We start from the raw sequence: 12,519 nt of genomic DNA on the forward strand, positions 1-12,519 counted from the left end.
ATGATTATGAGTACATATTGGTATATTTTCTCAGATTATGTAATCACTTAAATGAGTATATTATGATATAACTAAACCTATACTGCCACACACTGAAAATAATTTATTCCGTCTTATTGAGAGGTTTCTCACCCAAATATTTAAATATTTGAAGAAATCGTGACAGACTAGGAGATAGAGCTCCGAGATAGAAGGGAGCTAATACCCTGATAGTTAGGGTAAGTGTTTTGTGTTGGAGACGTGTTTGTGAAATCCCCTACGGTATGTTATGGATTTTTGGAATATGTATGGATGTATAGAACTCTGGTTATTTGTATTATGGATGGTATGTAAATTTTGACTTCCGTTGTTAGGTATGTTTGTATGAGATAGTCTAATTACATGGTATCCTATTTCGAGTCGAGTTATGTTGATATGATATCAGAGTTTGTGATGTGGCAGATGATTGACTAATTGATTATTATTTATAAAAATAAAATAAAATAAAATGATATGAAATTCGGGGCATCACAACAATTGTGGCGCCCTGAACCCGGTGGGCCCCAGAGTGCTATTTCCTACATATATATCTTTGATACCATAGTTATATCGACTCGAACCCAAACAAAGGGTCCCGAGCATCCCTATCCATAACTCAGTATAAACATACAGTGGAAGATAATTAAAACTTAAAACACTTTACCAGAATCCTAGACCATCTTAGTTACACATATTTATCTCCATGTGCTATATATATATATATATATTACATCCCAAAATAAAACATAAACATAATATACAAGTGTCTCACTTACACTTACAATAACTACCAAAACTTAACCCAGCCCCATAGCACGCTAGGCTTGATTCCCTATAGAACTTGAAAAATGAGTTGGATATTGGGGTGAGACACTTCTCAGTAAGGCAGATTAGATTAGCATCAGTGTGTGGCTATCATGAGTTTTAGTGTGATCATAAAACATTCATTTATTTAACTGTAACTGAAATGGCATTTGAAACTATACTCACACCTATATAAATGAAATTACATAATTTCCTCAACAACATACTTTCGGTTTATTATAGACCATTTTCCATAAATAACATATATGGATAGAGAACCTTCCTTATTGGGTCATCATAACATCATGAATAACCTCCATGATCGGGTTGTGCGGTTTGAAGACTAAACCTAACAATCTAGCCAGCCGACCACTATAAGGTCACATAACATGCTTTGAAGTACAATTTTCCAACCACTACCTGGTTCGGACTCCAGGAGGGTACATCCCTACTAAGGCCAAATCGACTGTCTGATACCAACACTGTTTGAATAGTGTGGTTGCACTAATAACATTACTAGCTATGGTACCGAGCTTCCACAAGATCTAGTCCTTCAGGGTTTATAAACCATATATATAATTTACGTAGTAAAACAGTAACATGAACTCATTTTCACAAATCTGTATAAAAACCTATCATGTTCATAATTCTCCATAGAACATGTCATATCATTATTCCGTATAAAACCGTCCTATCATACCTTGGTATAAAATTGGTATATTCATGAATCTATATAAAACTGTCATATCATAACTCAGTATAAAATCAGCATATCATAACTCGGTATAAAACCATCATGTTTATAATTCCGTATAAAACTGATCATATCATAACTTGGTATAAAAAAAAAACAGTCATGTTCATAGTTCTGTATAAAATTGTATCTTTCACTGTATAATACCCTGAAAACCATCAAATTTAATTATGCAAAAATTATAAACATTTTCATGCAACACGATTTGAGTGATATTTCATAATATAATAAACTACACTGGGAAAATATATTTTGCTGAAAATAAAGGTATGATCATCTCTAGGTTTTAATTTAACTCAATACATATGTTTTTCTGGAAAAGAAGATGATCACTCTACTCACTTTAGTTTTTCCCAAATACATACAATAACCAAAACCGACATTTTCATATATTTGATTCATTCAGAAATCGTATATAGTATTCCTGTAATCATATACCTTAGTTTAATCGATTCAAATTTCAAAAATAATTGACATAATCTAATCCCCTTACCTGCTTTTGAAAAATTGCCTACAACTTTGGAAAACCCAACCCTGGCTTCTTAACGGGCCGAGGACGAGGATCGACAAGCCATGAGGAGAGAGAGAGGGCTGGAGAGTACTTGTGGAGAGATCCTAGGGCTAGAGAGAGAGAGTGAGTGTGAAACCCTAATTTTGGGGGGGAAAGAGAGTAGTATGAAAATTTATAAAATTTTAAGCTTACTTCTCACTTAAGTATGCTCAGCCCTTGGGAAACCTTCGATGGTTTTCCTGAAACTGTCGATGGTTTGGCCTTTAACCAAACCGAAATCTTTGTATCTCTTCCTTGACACCTCTCGATAGTTCGAAACTATTGACGGTTTTCTTGAGCTCCCTGAAACCATCAACGGTCTTGTCTTGTGCTAAACATTTTTCCTTCTTCTCTTTTTCTTTCTCTTTCTCTTTCTCTTTCTCTTTCTCTTTTTCTTTTCTTTTCTTTTCTTTTTCTTTTCTTGGTTTGGGTTCTTACAGTAACTCATTCCCCTCTACAAAGATATGGTAGAAATTCAATTGCACCGAAAATCATAGAATTGCATAGAAAATGAGTTTTTGATAAGTTTGAAAAATACTATAAAAGGACAATTTCTATAATTTTAAAGCGTTAGTGTTTCACTTATTAAAGTGATGTAAGACCCACATTATTGGAGCTCACACTAGCCCACAACAATCATACTGCTTACTAATATGTATCCAAGTTCTAGCTTTGCTTGCATATCTTTCTCCATGCAAATGTTCACTTATTTTGAATTTCATTGTATGAACTCGCCCAAATATTAGAAAAACTCCTTAGAAAACACCTAATTTAAGAAAAAAATTGATGAGACATAATTTGATAAAAATTTCATAAAGTTAAATGCAATTTACCTAAAAAAAATAAAATAAAAACCTAATCTAGTTAATTCAATTGATCAAATATTTTAGCAATAATATGGAATCATCCTCCTTTGAAATCAACTTTTCACATTTTCTTTTCATTTTTTTTTTCTCAAATATGAAGATATATAAATATACTAAAAGTGAATGCTAAATAGTCCATCTCTTATCATAATCCGTTGTTGGCATTCTCAACAATAAAATAGGAAATTGAATGTAGGAGAACGAAAATATGTTGGCAGAGTTTTTTTTTAACTTTCCTAATGAAAATTCAACCATGACTATAAATACTTGAAAATACGATCAGGAAAACATGCCAAACACAAAGTACATTGCATTGACAATGAAGTACAAAGCAAATTACAATCACTTGTAAAGTACAAAATGACAAATACGAACATGTAACTAAGAATTCTCCTTGTCTACTAAGAAAAAAATATCAACATACCGAGACAAAGAGCTTTTACCCCCTACCTTAAATAGCCTCCCAACTACCCTAAAACCTTCAAATGGTTTATCCCTTGTGAGACTCAACACTATCACCATCTGTTGGCCTTACAAGGCTTAAAATCTTGTTATCTTGTTTTGATGCTAACAAACAAGTGAAATTTAATGTATTTGTGTGAGTAATGATATTTCAGGGTTCATATATGTGAAAGTAAGGTCAAAGTACCCACAAGGATCAAATATGATGGAAGCAAGGTCAAAGTGCTCACAAGGATCAAATGAAGCTTAAATGAGCTAAGACATGAATTACTTGTTGAAGAACATGAGGACATGAATAAGTTGTTGAAAGTCAAGGCATATTAAAGTCAAAAGATCCAAAGAAAGGCAAAGTAAGAAAGCTTAAAGAATATGGAAGCTTGAAGAAAAGATGGATTCAACCCAAGGACAAAGCATGAAGACTCAAGAACTTAGAATGTTAATATTTTAGAAGTCTCATGTAAGTGTTTTAATGTTTAAAATATCGTTTGAAATATTTTGAAGCTTTTAGGTTAACTTTTTAGACCTAGATACTTTTTAAAATACCTGAATAATATTTTTATAAGGTCAAAAATTATTTTAAAAAGGTTAGAATCATTTTTGGAATAAAGAGCACCAAAAAGAGTTTTTCCCAAATGCTGTCAGTTTTTATACAGCCGCATTGAGGTGAATTTTTCTCTATCAAACACTCATTATTTTAAATAGTGTTAAAATTAAAGTTTTAGAATTTTATCTTAGCTTTCTGTTGACACCAAGAACACCTAATTTGGAGTTATACAAAAAAAGTTATGGCCAAAACACTGAAATAGGGTCATTGCTATTAGACATTTAAACACTGTTCAACGGGCAAATTTTTAAAATTCTAATGTTTTAAATTATAGCCGTTTGAACCTTAAATATTCTAATAAATAGGGAAATTCTTTAAGAAAACTTTTGCAAGTTTGAAAGCCTATAAATACATGGTTTTGTAAAACAAAAAAAAAAAGTAGAGAAAAACCCAAGAATTGAAAAATCTGTTTTGAGGAGCTGAAAGTACTCTTGTTCTTCCTAAGTTCTCTTACTCACTCATTGAAAAATTCTTTTGATGAGAACTCTGAAGTGCTGATCCTTCTTCCTTTGAATTCCTACTTCTAATCCTCTTCTAAGAATGATATTGGTGAATTCTACACTTGAGTTTCATTCTATTTCTTATTGATATTTTACATTAAAGTATATAGTGCTGAAATTGTACTAACTTGCTCTCTGAGAGAGTATACTTGTACGCAGATTTTATCTTATGTTTCTTGTAGTTCATTGACGTTCCAAGGTGTTTGGATCGTTGGCTAAGTAAGGGGATATTGCTTAGAGAGGGGGACTCTAGCCTATGTAAGGAGTCACCGAACGAGGGAATATCGTTTGGAGAAGGTAGGCTCTAGCCTTAACCAAGGAATGTTGTAATCAGTTTTGTTCCACCCGTCAATGGAACAGGTTTAGTGAATCCTTTGATGGTTTTCCAAAGGCGAGGATGTAGACTAGGTATAAGCCGAACCTCGTAAAAATCTCCGTCTCACTCTCTCTTTCCCTATTTTTTATTTTCAGTACATATTTAAAATTGCGTGGATGATTTAAATTGAAAATCAAATATACTACGCATATTTGAAAATCAAGTAAACTTAAAGATTAATTTTGATTTGAGTTGCGGAAACTGAAAGGGAGTACGTTGGTGAAACCATATCTTGCGGAAACCATACGGGAGTACGTTTCTTGGTTAAACACTCAAAGATAAATTAACTGAAAGTTTATTTGAGTTTTGAATATTTGGAAAGAGTGATTAAATGTTGTATTGAACATCATATTAAGCAAATCCATATATACAGAGCTTGATTAAAATTTATATCTAGGGCTTACTACAAAAGCTTTATTGTGTTTGTAAAGGATTGTTGAATATTAAATTACATTCTTCACAAGATTTTCAAATTCATAATCACGGGGCTTATATAAACAAACAAACAATCTCAAGATTTTATATTACCAAAGTGCTAAAAACTTTATATCTTGGTTTGGTTGTTTCATGTTTAACTTATATTTGGCAATTAAATTGATTGTTTGGTTTGAAGATTGTGTTTAATTGATTGGTTGTTTAATTGTGTTATTGATTGGACAAAAGAACTAAGTTCTTGTGTGATTGGTGAAATTAAACAAACAAGTTAAAGAATTGGTTAAGTGTTTAAAGAAGTTAAGGATTCTTAAAAGAAGTTAAAAAAAATTTTTAAAAGCCAATTCACCCCCCCTCTTGGGAAGCTATTCCTAATTTCACCATCTCTACAATTTCAAAAACCCCAAAATATGAGCTTAGAAGATCTAAAACCCAAACCTCTCATGCATTTTTCAACCATTTAAACCAATTGTATTTAAACTATCCATTATGCAAACTATCTAAATATTAAAATGCTTAATCCAATTGTTTTAGAACTTTGGATCAGAATAAAATACATTCATACTTTATTGACATGGAAATGGCTGGCTAGGGAGGAAGCAAGGCAGAGAGAGCGTTGGCAAGGGCTAGAGAGGTGTGGGGAGGATCAGAGAGCTATGTCGAAGGCTAGAGAGATGTAGCAAAGGCTTGGGAGGTGTGGTAAGGGCTAGGAGGCAAAGTAGTGTATGTTGGAAAGGCTAGGGCTTTTCAAGTTTCATTTTGTAGAATGGGAGGAAACTAAAAATTTGAGTGGTTCTTTAATGACTTTTAGCCTGTTTGAATACTGGTGTTGCCATAATGTAGGACTTTTAGCAACATTTGGGCTAATATTGCTATTTAAACACTACCAAAGATCAATTTTTTAGTAGTGGAGCAATGATTAAAAAGCCTTAACGAGTGGAAAATAAGAAGACAAGGGAAGGCAAAGAAAAAGTAAATATTTTCATTGATCACTGACTATCCTCCATAGAAGTTTTCTCAAACTTTCATTGACTTAAGCATGAGAAATGTAATGACCTACTATTTATAAATTATTTTTTTTTCTTTTTTATCTGAATATAATAAATGCCATCTGTCTAAAGTACTACTGGTAACCTCAGACTCCAAGGAGTGCTGAGAATAATTCTGTATATCATATGCATCTGAGCAGCGATAACTGAAAAAATTGTACACTATCATATACACAATACCAGAAAACTATAATAATCTGAAATATATTTTTACAATACTAGACACCCAGTGACAATATCAAAAATCTAGAAACTATCCCCAAATCACTAATACCAAAACACACGTACCCTTCTACTAAGGGCAGCTCTAGTCAACCTCTACCTATGAGCGTGATCTGCTCGCCTAGTTAGATCTCTTGAAAAACAGTAAGTCACTAGGATGAGACAACACTCAGTAAGTGGAAATATGCTATTACTAGTGTGTGGCAGCTGAGTTATCTGAGTAATCTGATAAACTGTACAGAATATTTAGAATATAATTTTAAAACATAGCTGTGTAATTGAGTTTACTATCTGAAGGTACTGTTAATATAATAGTATAAACTGTTGTTGTGTGATATATATATATATATATATATATGTACATAGGAACTTCTGCTATACCTTGGGATCTGTATATCATGATATATCCCCTCATGATAGGGTTGTGTGGCCCGTAGGCTGGGCTTACTTTGGTTGGCCTACCAGGAAAGTCAATCTGAATCTCTAACATCTGTCAATCTATGTAAAACTAGCCCATTGCAATCAGTCCGGGCCATCTCTAACCTCTGTCATCGTCTAACCGGCTACCTCAACCCAGCATGCTGGGGAGACTGCAATCCCTCCTCGCATGGTTAGAAGGAATCCACATACTATCTAAGTCATGTGGTTGCATATGTATGAACTAGTAACGGTACCGTGCTCTACTGTATATCTTTGTCTGTAATATCCACAGGGATCTGAAACTGTGTAAAATTGTATACATATATAAGTATATAATCATTTTTTTGCTTTTAACTTGATTTCAAAACAACCATAACACTATAAATATGAGCTGTAATATCTGAAATATCTATCTGAATTATCTGTTGTATCCATTTAAAATATCTAAAATATCTGTCTGTAATAACTGTGATGTCTATCTGTAATATCTATCTGAAATATTAGTATATCTATGTATAATATTTGTACACTCTGTATATAATATCTGTAATCTCTAAATAATCTAATTATAGCATCATGATGCTATAACTGCATAATCTGTCTGTATAATCTATCTGAGTGTTATGGTTTAGAAATCATGTTTTTTTGAGAAATATTGTATGTCTCATTCATTGCTAATAATCTGAATATCTGTAATACTGTAAAATCTATGTACTATACTGTAATAAACTCATGCCACAAATTTGAGTAAACACAATCTCATGCTCAATTCCTGTAATTCTGCTAAAAAGATAATATTCATAATTTTCTGGAAAAATAATTTGATCTGCATGCTTGTAAATTCATATTCATAATATTATGTATACATATTAAAAATCACTAGCATAACATATTTCCCTTACGTACTCTCTGGAAAACCCCTACTGAATTCTGGCCTTATACCCGCAGGGTTCCCTATTCAGCATCCTGAAAACATCATCCCCCAAAACAAAATATCAGTATTTCTTTGCGTACTACATTTCCTATAACTGTGGGAAAGGTAAAAACTGGATAAAATACCTTACCTTGAGATTGGGATGAATTTCAAACCATCTCCACCAACGATCAGCTTCGGCAGACTTGTAAAGAACTTCTCCAGGAGTGTCGTGGTGGCCTTAGATCTTCAATCCTATAAGAAATGGAGCCGAAATCGAAGAGAGAAGGGGATGGAAACGTAGAGAGAGAGAGAGAGAGAGAGAGAGAGAGAGAGAGAGAGAGAGATAAAGGAGTTTTTTGCCCTGAAACCTGAGTTAAAAATTCGAGTTCCAGCTATTTATAGGGTTTGATTCGTCGATGAGACACGTCACCTTGTCGACGAATCTTGTAGAAAGTTCATCGATGAACCCACACCCTCATCAATAAGTTTCAGTCTGCCTTAAACCCTTTCTCGATATCTTCTCATCGACGAGATGGATCCTCGTCAACGAGGCCCTCATATGTTCTCGTCGATAAATCCCCTGTGTTCGTCAACAAGCTCTGTTTAATTTCCTTAGGTTATCACATTCTCCCCTCCTTATAAAATTTCGTCCTCGAAATTTACTATCTGTATCATACATCATTCTCTGAGGAAAATACTCTACTTATTTTATTACACTTAGCCTCACTTGTGGCGAAGGAATATCGTGGTCATTCCAAATTCTGGGAGATTACACATATAAAACTAATAACTACTTTCATCTATTCAATACATGTACTTGCAAAAGAAACACTATCTAGCTATTATACTTTACCTGATTACCTCTAAACCTCTTGGAACAACTGTGGGTATTTCTGTCTCATCTGCTCCTCAAGCTCCCAAGAAGCTTCCTCTATAGAATGATTCTTCCACAACACTTTTACTGACTGGATTTCTTTAGTGCACAAAACTTGAGTCTTCCTGTCTAGGATTTGTATTGGTACTTCTTCATAAGCTAATGAATCTTTAAGCTCTATTTCAACATAACTAATTATGTGGGATGGATCTGAGACGTATTTCCTCAACATAGCAACATGAAACATGTCGGGTATTTTGGATAAAATAGGTGGTTGAGCTAGCCTATAGGCAACTGACCCTATTCTTTCTAGTATCCCAAAAGGGCCAATATACCTAGGGCTCAACTTTCTCTTCTTTCCAAACCTCATAACCCTTCTCAGAGGAGCTACCTTCAAGAATACTCGGTCTCCCACGTCAAACTCTAATTCTCGACGGCGAGTGTCTGCATAGCTTTTCTGCCGACTTTGTGCAATACTGATTCTTTTTTTAATTAGTCAGACCTTATTATATGCCTGCTGTATAATCTCTGGACCCAAAACTCATCTCTCGCCTACCTCATCCCATAAAAGGGGAGAACGACACCTCCTACCATATAATGCCTCGTATGGTGTCATGCCGATACTAGCCTGATAGCTGTTATTGTAAGTAAATTCAACCAATGGCATAAACTGAGTCGAGCTGCCCCCAAAATCTAGCACGCATGCTCGAAACATATCTTCTAATGTTTGGATCATCCTTTCAGTATGACCATCTGTCTGGGGGTGAAAATTTGTGCTGAATTCTAACTATGTACCCATAGCCTCCTGAAAACTTTTTCAAAATCATGAAGTGAACAGAGGATCTCGGTCCGAGACTATGGATACCAGTACCCCATGGACGTGAACTATCTCCTAAACATATATTTCTGCCAGTTTTTCCATGGAATAATTGACTTTAATAGGGATGAAATGGGTAGTCTTCGCTAGATGATCAATAACCACCCAAATTGCATTCAATCCTTGTCGCACTGGTGGTGACCCCGTAACAAAATCCATGGAAATGTGGTCCCACTTCCACTATGGAATGAAGAGTGGATGCAATTGTCCTACTGGTCTTTGGTGCTCAGCCTTAACCTGCTGGCACGTTAAGCACTACTGTACAAACTCAGATATCTCCCTTTTCATTCCACTCCACCAAAAGTACTCTCACAAATCCTGATACATTTTAGTACTGCCAAGATGGACTGTGTATAGTGATCTGTGAGCGTCCTCCAATATAGTTCTCCTAATCTCGGTATCTGCAAGAAAGCATAGCCTAGTACTAAACCACAGGGCTCTGTCATCTGATATGTTGAACTCCTCTCCCTGACCATCCCGCATTCTAACCATTACCTCTGCTAATTTTGTGTCATCTCCCTGAGCTACTTTAATTTTCTCGTATAACGTAGGCTATACAACCAGGCTGGTAACAAATGCCTAAGGACTATCCTCTACTAACTCTATGCTAAGTCTCTCTAAATCCATTAAGATCGGATGTTGAACCTCTATAGTTGCCACTACTGGTCCCACTGATTTTATGCTCAGAGCATCTGCTACCACATTTGCTTTCCCTGGGTGGTAACTAATAGTGCAGTCATAATCTTTAATAAATTCTAACCACCTTCTTTGCCTCATATTCAATTCTTTCTAGGTAAATAAATATTTTAGACTCTTGTGATCCGTGAAGATTTTGCATTTTCCACCATACAAATAATGCCTCCAGATCTTAGGAGCGTACACCACTGCAGCTAACTCCAAATCATGCACAGGGTAATTCTTCTCATATTCTTTAAGCTGTCTAGAAGCATATGCAAAGACCCTGTCGTGCTGCATTAGTATGCACCCGAGTCCCTTCAGGGACACATCACTGTATATCACAAACCCATCCTCCCCCGATGGGATAGCCAATACTAGGGCTATTACCAACCTCAGTTTCAACTCTTGAAAGCTCTGCTCACTGACATCAGTCCATTCAAACCTCACATTTTTCCTCGTGAGTCGCATCAACGGACCTGATAAACAGGAGAAACCATCCACAAAGCGCCAATAATAGCCTGCTAAACCCAAAAAACTCCTAACCTGTTGAACATTTCCAGGCCTCACCCAATTAACCATCGCCTCTATCTTACAACTTCCTCTCTCTTAATGTCTGCAATACCAACCTTAAATGATGCTCATGCTCTTCAAAACTTCTCGAGTAGACTAGTATATCATCAATGAATACAACTACAGACTAGTCCAAGTACTGATGGAACACTCGATTCATTAAATCCATGAATACCGTTGGTGTGTTAGTCAACCCAAATGGCATCACTAAGAACTCGTAATGCCCATATCTCATCCAAAACGCCGTCTTCGAGATGTCCTCTGCCCTCACTTTCACCTGATGATAACCTGACCGCAGGTCAATTTTAGAATAGACTTGGGTCCCCTAGAGCTGATCAAACAAATCGTCGATCCTGGGAAGAGGATATTTATTCTTATCTGTTAGTTTATTTATCTCCCTGTAATCTATACACATCCTCATAGTCTCATCTTTCTTGTTCACAAATAAAACTGGTGCTCCCCAGGGCGACACACTAGACCTGATGAATCCTTTATCCAATAATTCTTACAATTGATCTTTCAATTCTTTTAAATCGACTGGGGCCATCCGATATGGAGTTTTAGATACTGGTGCTGACTCCGGTAGAAGATCCACTGTAAACTCAACTTCATGGTTTGGTGGCAAATCAGGTAATTCTTTTGGAAATACATCTATAAATTCTCTGACCACAGGAATATTAGCTTGTTTCAATTCTTCTTTTGGAAATTCCTTAATGTAGGCGACAAATCCCTGGCAGCCTTCTTAAATCAGTTTTCTCATCTGAATGGCTGATACAATCTGTGGCAAAGAACGTACCCGCGAACCAAGAAATTTGTATTCTGGCTCGCTTGGAGGTCTGAAAATCACTTCTTTCAAATGGCAATCAATACTAGCATGATTATCTGGCATCCAATCCATATCCAGAATGATGTCAAACCCCTGCATATCTAATATCACTAAATTAGCTGGCAATATCTTTCCCTGAATAGTTACTAAAAATCTCCTGAGTACCCTTCTACATCTCACCACTAACCTAGTCGGCGTGTAGTATATGAGAAAGCAGTAAGGGTACCTGTGACTACATCTCCAACTATATCAGCATCACCCAACGTCAACGCGTACACTCTTTCTGGTGTAGTGTTTCTCTGCTATCCTCCACGGGGTGCCTGATAACCACCCTGAAACCATCTGGGAGCTGGTGCCTGAGCTGGCAATCCCTGACACGACCAAGATCTATGCCCGAGTCCCCCACAATGATAGCAGACATCCTCTCCCATCCTGCATTCACCTGGATGTCTGCAGCCACATCTAGGATAGGTAGAAATAGCCCGTCCACCCTGAAAACCACCACGGTCCGACATCCGTCCTTGACCACCTCCATAGATATCTCCTCTCCACGACCCTCGGCTAAAGCTCACTTGTAAATCCTGAGGCGTGGACCGCTTCCTCTGACCCTGAGCTGTAGCATTTCTTTGCATACCACTCTCAATAACAACAGCTCTATCCACCACCTCTACAAACGTTTGAGCTCAAAAGCCGATAACTTTCTCAAATAAACTATACTTCA

The sequence above is a fragment of the Malania oleifera genome, chromosome 11 (genome assembly GCF_029873635.1).
Source record: "Malania oleifera isolate guangnan ecotype guangnan chromosome 11, ASM2987363v1, whole genome shotgun sequence".
NCBI classification, from domain to species: Eukaryota; Viridiplantae; Streptophyta; class Magnoliopsida; order Santalales; family Ximeniaceae; genus Malania; species Malania oleifera.